We start from the raw sequence: 7,571 nt of genomic DNA, 5'->3' as shown, positions 1-7,571 counted from the left end.
GTATAGCGGTACCCAGCACTGCAAGTTTTTCTCGCTTCCCATCAACAGGTAACAGCTTTCATATACAAAGGACTGGTCACCTGAAGGGGAGCGTTGCCATATTTCGTTTCGCGTCGTTATACAATTCTCAGTTAGGGAGAAGGCGGGGGCGGCCTTTGTCGAGCTCGGCAGGGCGCAAAGGGGATACGGTCTGCAACTCCGTCGACTACGTCGTTTACGCCGCCGACTAGTAAGCCGGAGGCGTGCAGGAGCAGCAGGCGCCATGCCTACTAGACAAGGTGGAGACGTCCTATTCTTTTCTGCTATGCATGACGATTCTCCAGTCCGCTTGCCGCATACCATATTTCATCTCGCGTTGCTGCGTTGCGAGATGATACGGAAGTCCTCGAAAAGGTATGTGTCCTCGTGTCCAGAGCTACTGAGGAGGCGCTGTTACGAATCTTCATTCGGTGCCGACGCAATGGCCTTTCAGGAGCTGAACTCACTCCCACCTCTTGCACCCGCAGGCGTGCTGTGAGTTGAGGCTGCGCTGCGCCCCCCTTCTCCTACCGGCATTCACCGGTTGTCCCAGTCCCCATAATCACAGGGTCTACCCATCGCGACGCAACCGCCGGCAAGATGCTGGCTTCTGGAGGTGCAACGCTGTTGGGTAAGCAATAACGGACGTGATCCAGCAAAACCCTATCCACCCCTGGGACGTTTCGTCCGGCTCTGGCGGGCTATAACAGGACCGCATACGGACATGGCTGCGGTAATCTTACAGAGACAACCGAGCGGCCTACTCGGCTCAGACCCCGTGTTAGCCCGCGGTGTTGCGGCCGGGGGGTCTCTGCAACGCGAGCTCGAACATGTTCTTGTGGAGCCGCGGCGAAGTGTTTCTGGAAAACGAAAGCTCAGTTGCACTCCAAAGATATCCGGTCGTTGGCAAGGAGGGAGAGTTTGTTGTGCGATGGATCACATGCTTTGCGAGTTTCTCTCGATGTATTCGTGGGACGAGAGTTGCTTTCCTCTTGGTTGGTGTCATGGTGCCGCAGCCGAGTTGCAGGAAGGTATACGAGAGACGACGAGTGGTACACTAGTTGGTTCGTGTAAGCTCACCAGGTGATGTCCAGACAGAAGGGGGAAGTACTTCGTTTCTTGGATCTCTTTTGTACTACATTTGTGACCCTCCATTGCACGAGCATCTGTCGTTGACCCACTGGTGTAGTGCAGCAGATTTTTCCACTGGGCTACGCACCTTAGAAAACCTGTACTTCCTAAGGGATATGTCCAAAGAACCAGCTCCGAGTGTGCGCGCGTGCTGGGAAAGGGCGCCTGAGAGACGGTTTGGCGATCAGTTCTTCTGCGCTTCGGCGGAGCAGGCGGTTCGTTGGCAACAGCCTCCGTATTCACTTCATCGATAATTGAGGCTATGCGAGCAGTGTTACGCAATGACTTGAGACGGGAGCGTAGTGATGTGTGGCAAGCCCTTCATGGTCCTGGGCAGAGTGCTCCTAGGGTTCTGTTACACTCTTGTAGACATGTGAGGATCGTAGCTTGTGTCCTTGCAACCGTAGTATAGCGATATCAGATCTGCCAAGCACGTCCGCACCTTTTTGTGGGCTCAAATAAACATCAGGAGCACGCGGAACACCATCGTCGAATTAGAGATCACGCGCCCGGTGGCCGCCCCTGCGACGCATATTTAACAGCTTGTTGGTTCTACCTTGTGGACTGTTGAGGCGTCACCCAAGCTACCACAGTGGCGTTTTGGGTTTTTGGAAGTCGGGGAACAGGCCTGTTCTTAACAGGTTCACATCGTGCGCCTGCAGTTGAAGGGAGCATGAGCAGTGCCAGAGAAGCACCATCGATCTAAACTCGCAATCTGTTACTACGCAGGAACCTGGTGTCTCCTTGAACGGGCGTCAACTCCGTTGTGGGCGGTGGGCATCACAGAATTTTACATTGAGACGAAGTCCTTCATTTCTTGAAGTAGGTGTTCGTATTTCGTTATTTGTGTGGTTGTATCATGTTGCCAGATGTCTTAGTCATGGATGTACAATTAGGTGCGGCCGGTGATACCGATCCTTTCCTCGAAGTCCTAACGTCGCTTGGCAGTGCGACGGAGGGGAACAGAGGCGGATACTGGCGTCCCTTGGGCATGCCACCTTCAAGGGTCGCAGACGATGCAACATTGCGTAGTACAGGGAGAAGTCAAAGCTCTGACTGGATTGACTTCGCCAGAGGCGGTACCGGCGAAGAAGTCCCTGTCACCTCCGTGGGCGGCATCTGACGGCTAATCTGTGGAAATTCATATGATCCGTGGTGCACGTTCCCCCCCTCGACGGAACAGCAGGACCTTTCCCATCTCTCATCATTCACTACTGCAATTCAGGGGTATAGCAGCCCGCTCGTGCCGGGTCCCGCATCTTCGTCGGAGACCTGGGGAAGTGAGGCCGATTGGACTCTCCTTCAGCGTCATCGTGTAGAAGTTGTGCCCCAGAAAGAGGAAGGTGACGCAGGCGGCAATGACGCTGCACTCCTCCTGGCACGATGTGAGGATAGTAAAGCCCACAATACTCTGTGTGAGGACCAGCTGGTACCACCGCCAGACGCGCCCCTCCCTCTTTCGTCTACTGTGAACATCGACGGACAGTACGCATTACGAGGTTCCTGCCGCTGTCAGAGTCACCTCTACTGGACCACGTACGTACGCGAGGATATAATGGCGGGGCTGAGGGCGGGTGGCGGGCGTATTTCAGTTGGGGAGCGGGAGGGGAGGGGGGGCGAAGCGGCACCGCAACAGAGTAGCAGGCAACGAAGCGGTTTGTGCAGTGCTGGACGTCGCAGAGCGCCATCGTGGTCCGAGCATCTCGGTGTAATATGCTCAGGCTGCCTCATCTTCGCAGGTCGGTTTTTGCGCGGCAGAACTCAACAAACTTCTTGGCAGCGCCGAGAGATTTCAGAGGCTCCTCTACCTACAGATTCGCAGGACGCGGCCGGGCTGAGACGGTTGTGGTGAAATTAGCTCTCTGGACCAAATGTCGCAACAGAAGTGCGGCGAGAACCATCTCAGTAGTAATTTTCTCTCGCTGTTAAGATTAGTGAGAACAGGAATCCATATATTACGCCTAGAACATTACCGATGTGGAATAATCTTAATGTAGTAGGATATTGAAATCCCACACTTTTAGCTATGACGGAACTGGAGAAGCTCCGTCATACTGGAGTCGGCTCGCTTTGCCACCGGAGGGATATTGTGGATCATGCGTGAATCCGCGGGTGGTTACTGGCCCAAATACGTCACGTGCTGCCAAGGAGACACGAAAGCATACCATATAGGGTGGAGCGAGGAGAAGCGGTGAACCGTCGTCTTCCGTCAGCTGGTAAGCTGGAGAAGCTCCGTCATCCTGGGGTCGACTCCCTCTGCCATGAGGTGTCGATGTGTCAGTAGTACCACTGGAAACTGCCAGAGGGAATCTTCTGTGCACAGGAGGCTATGGACCCATGCTCGCTTATCAGAAGTGAACCCGACATCATAAATGCGGCATCACTGACCTCCCTTCCAGATGCATGCTCACATCGGTGACGCTAGCGAGAATGCGATCCAATCAGCTCTATCTGTAAGGGAACCATCCGGATTCAACCTGTTCATCCTTCGAAGTGTACCGGAGTCTTCGTTATGGCGGTGATTACGTGCTTGAGTGATGATGAAGCGGATGTTGACGAAGAGTGTTACACATAGAGATAGAGCACAACTACTTTCAAGGGATCTGACCTCAGCTCACCAACGCGGTGTATCGTGTACTGGATTCTCCTATACTTGCCACCAGCATTAACAGATCGTGCTACCTGTGTGCGGGCTGTTTATTGTTATCGCTGTCATACGTGGAACTCTGCACGACGAGCAGCACAGACGAAGTGGTCGCGGGCGGCACCTGGATCAAAACTGACCGTGGGTGACGAAGAGGATTGCACGCCTTGAGTTGTTGGCTGAAGCACCTCCCGATTCGATACCAGCCCACCGCGCAGGGGCACGATGATTTTCGGCCGTACGTGTTGTGTTTAAAAAGGGACTACAGAGTCACCACCACACTACGGGCTGGAATGTCGGAGGACGCACTAGTGCGAGGCTGCAAACAGCGTAGACTCTGAATTCTGACGAATGCGTTTTTTGTTAGGTTATTTATTGCCAACCGTAACGCGTGGTTGAAGGGGCTTGTAAGTCAAGCTAAATGCAAGAGCGCATGATACCACATTGTTGATTGGGTTCGCCTTTTGTGACGGTTGTGGCAGTGCCGAAGCTCTGGTGGGTGGTTGCGTACGTTCAGTACATGAGCGATATCGCTGCACACGTAGCAACGTAACGTTTCCCGCCTGCTCAGGCAGGGAAGTGACTGAGGATATGTAGCCAGGGGCATGCTGCCTTTTTCCAAAGAGTCATGTTGGAACGTCAGTATAGCGTCATGTGAGTAACCCTAAAGGTGAGTGGAATGCTGTTCGTGTATATTGACTACAAGGTTCACCGTGTGTTCTTGCCGTTTCCCCTTGAAATTGGCACACAAAGCAAGCAAGAGAGGCCTACACGGCACTCGAGGTCCTATTGAATGTTGCGGGTCTGACATCCTTATGTCTGCGAGGACGGAAATACCACATGAGAGACTTTGCAGGATAACGAGGAAGGGGAGGTGGTGGCGTTTGAAGATGCATTGTTTGAGACGTGGAATTTTTCTGTTCTGTTCAGATGTGGGCACTCGACGCGGAGCCCCACGCCTTCTTTCTGGGTCTTCGTGTGGGCACGGGACATGGGTCCAGGAAGCTTCTTATCGCTATCTATTTTTTGATTGATCTCTCGCCATATATTCTCCAATGGTGGCGAAGGGCAGGGAGGGCATTTATCCAACAAGGCGTCAGAGGCTGACTGTTCGTAAGGCATGAGTCATAACAGGCTGGACAGAAAAGGTGGCTCCCTACAGCAAACATTCACCCAAAATGCCAGGCGCTTTTCGTCCGTTGGACAGTGAACCGCTTCCCTTTCTGTGTATTCGATCATATAGGAACGTAAAGAAAATATAGTGGGAGGGACGGTTAATATCCAATTTTCCTCCATGTCCGTGTCATCGCCGTCCAGGCTCTTAACAAGTTCACGAATCTCGTGGAAGAAGGAATTTGACATCGTGGGTACTGAACAGTCGCTGGTTTTCTGGATGTGGAAGGAGCCGCATCCCTGCATTCATGCGTATGACGAGCCAAGCTGGTTTGCATGCAGACGGGCGCCGTCTTCAATTTCCATTTGTTTTCTGGGACAGCTGCAATGGGACAAGGATGTTGTAGAGACGTACAGGATTCTTTATCACCCCCTAGGCAGCTAGGATAGTTATTGAAAAATGATGCTAAATAGACTGCCTCTATGTGCCGAGCCAGATGCAACATGCGTAGAGAGGCTCCCAACGTTGAAACGCAGCAATAATTGCTGGAAGCCTCCGTGGGGCCCACTGTGGTGCGGGGCAATACGATAAAGGCCGCGGCCTTTTTCCTACTTTGCCACTTCTCTCCAAACTGCAGCGCCACTGTCGCTTCCACATGCCCTGATGATGCAACTGCGTCTTGCTGACCGCTTCGACCGAGCGTGAGCAGGAAACAGTGGGGTACTTCGTTGAGGGCGCAGCTTCGCTAAAGTGTCTACGGAGGGAGGCTGGTAGTCGGAGCCGAGGGATCACGAGACACATCTTTTCACTTTCCGTTTTGCGTCTCGGTGTCTTCGCACTCCGTGTCCTTAGCATAAGCATCAAATGAGGAGCAGAGGAAGATGAGGATGTCTTTTTCCACAGCTTCTCAAAGGTTCCAGGGGTAACGGCAGTCGTCGGTTTCTTGCCCCGTGTGCTGTAGTCACTGCATGCGACTCGACCAGCTGCGGCGGCCACGAAACAGCTGCAGGGCTCCATTCGACGAGACAAGCAGGTACGGAGGCTTTCTAAAGAAACGTGATTTCTGGTGGGAAAGCGAAAGATGCATGACAAGCGTGCATATCCAGCTTTTTTCCGCGAAGTCGCAAGCATCTTGCGTCCTGCCCCAGTGCTTATTGCAAAACGATGGTTTTGCATCGACTCAAAGGAGTATCAGTATCTGAAATGGGTAGCCACAGTGCGCACCAGAGTTTGCCCCATACGAGCAATAGGCCGCAAAAGCACCAGCCGAACAATGCATGCATGCTTATCTAGTTTGACGGCAATCTTCGCGTGTGTCAACGATAGAAGGCGTGATTGGGACGAGACTCGTTGACGGGTTTCTCTGGTTGCAGCCCGGTAAGTACGACGCACCTTTGTCAGTGGCCGACTATGCACAAACACGAGAGCGTTCATGCCATCTGGAAAAGGCTTCACCAACAAGGGACCAAATAATGGATGCGGAGGAACAGCAGTCAACACGCTGGACCGTTTCTATCTGAACCCTACAGAGCACTATGACCACCTGGGCAAAGTGGAATAAGACCACTTAGCAGGGAACAGCCAGCACGTTTAGGCTTAGAGGTGCTCCATTGCAAGCCACAACTGCAGAATTTAAAGCAGTGTCGAGCCTTCTCCCAGCGCGGTAACGTGACCGCATGCGAGACCGAACACAGAAGCTGTTGTAACGATTGTCGTGCCGAAGTACAAATGTAGCTGCATATTCCTATAAATACTGCCGATATTAAGACTTTGGGGTGTCATGCATAATACGCATCAGTACGCTTAGAGCAAGCTTCTGCACTCTAGTCAAGCTGTTTTTCACTGTGCCTTTTACTGCTCCGACGGCGAACGAAACGTGAGGCCGATGCGCACTTTCCTATTCACGTACTGCAATATCTAGCTTGGTATATGTGTGCGGTTGAGTATCCTGACGGGGCTCTGCTGATTCGATGTCGTCACCTCACATGAATACGCAGTTCTATGGGCGCTGTGCATGGACGCCCGGGGCACTTTTGTGTAAGCCTCATATGCCCTTGGCCCTGAGTTCTCAGCGATGGAACGAGAACCTTTGAGCCTTGTGCATCATTACGTCAACCAAACCTAGCATCCCTCGTTCTGGCTAAAGAAAATGGAAAGTTTACAACTTTTCATGACGTGTACGCTTAGCAGGTCGGCGCCGATCTCCTCTGCTAGCGAGCCAGTCCCTCTTGGACCATCATTCGGATGAAGTCCTTTCAAGCAAGGAGGTACGCGGGACGCATGCAGAGCACGTCTTCAATACAGAATACAGCGCTGGAGAAAGATCAGTGCAGAGCAGATGAAGTCAATTCCTTTACTCTACAGAAAGGATGTATGTATCTGTAAGCCTGGACATGTCTAGCTAGAGAGGAGGTGACGGGTCGAATGCGTGAGGGAACGGGCACCTGCCACGATTCCTTTCAGAGCGCCAAGACACATCGCACCAGCGTAGCCCGGCACCCAGTAAAAGCACATCCTACTGACCAGCAACACGTCTGCACTAGCGTGGGCACTGCTGTGAGGTGTGTGGCTGCGCAGATTTTCTGCGGCCATCAGGGTCGCGAAAGCCCTGTCAAGCGAGAACACAGTCTGCTCCCAAGCCCTGACCCTTCGCACTCCACACAG

Source organism: Besnoitia besnoiti, chromosome VI, assembly GCF_002563875.1.
Source record: "Besnoitia besnoiti strain Bb-Ger1 chromosome VI, whole genome shotgun sequence".
NCBI lineage: Eukaryota > Apicomplexa > Conoidasida > Eucoccidiorida > Sarcocystidae > Besnoitia > Besnoitia besnoiti.
Note: the sequence above shows the minus strand (reverse complement) of the source record.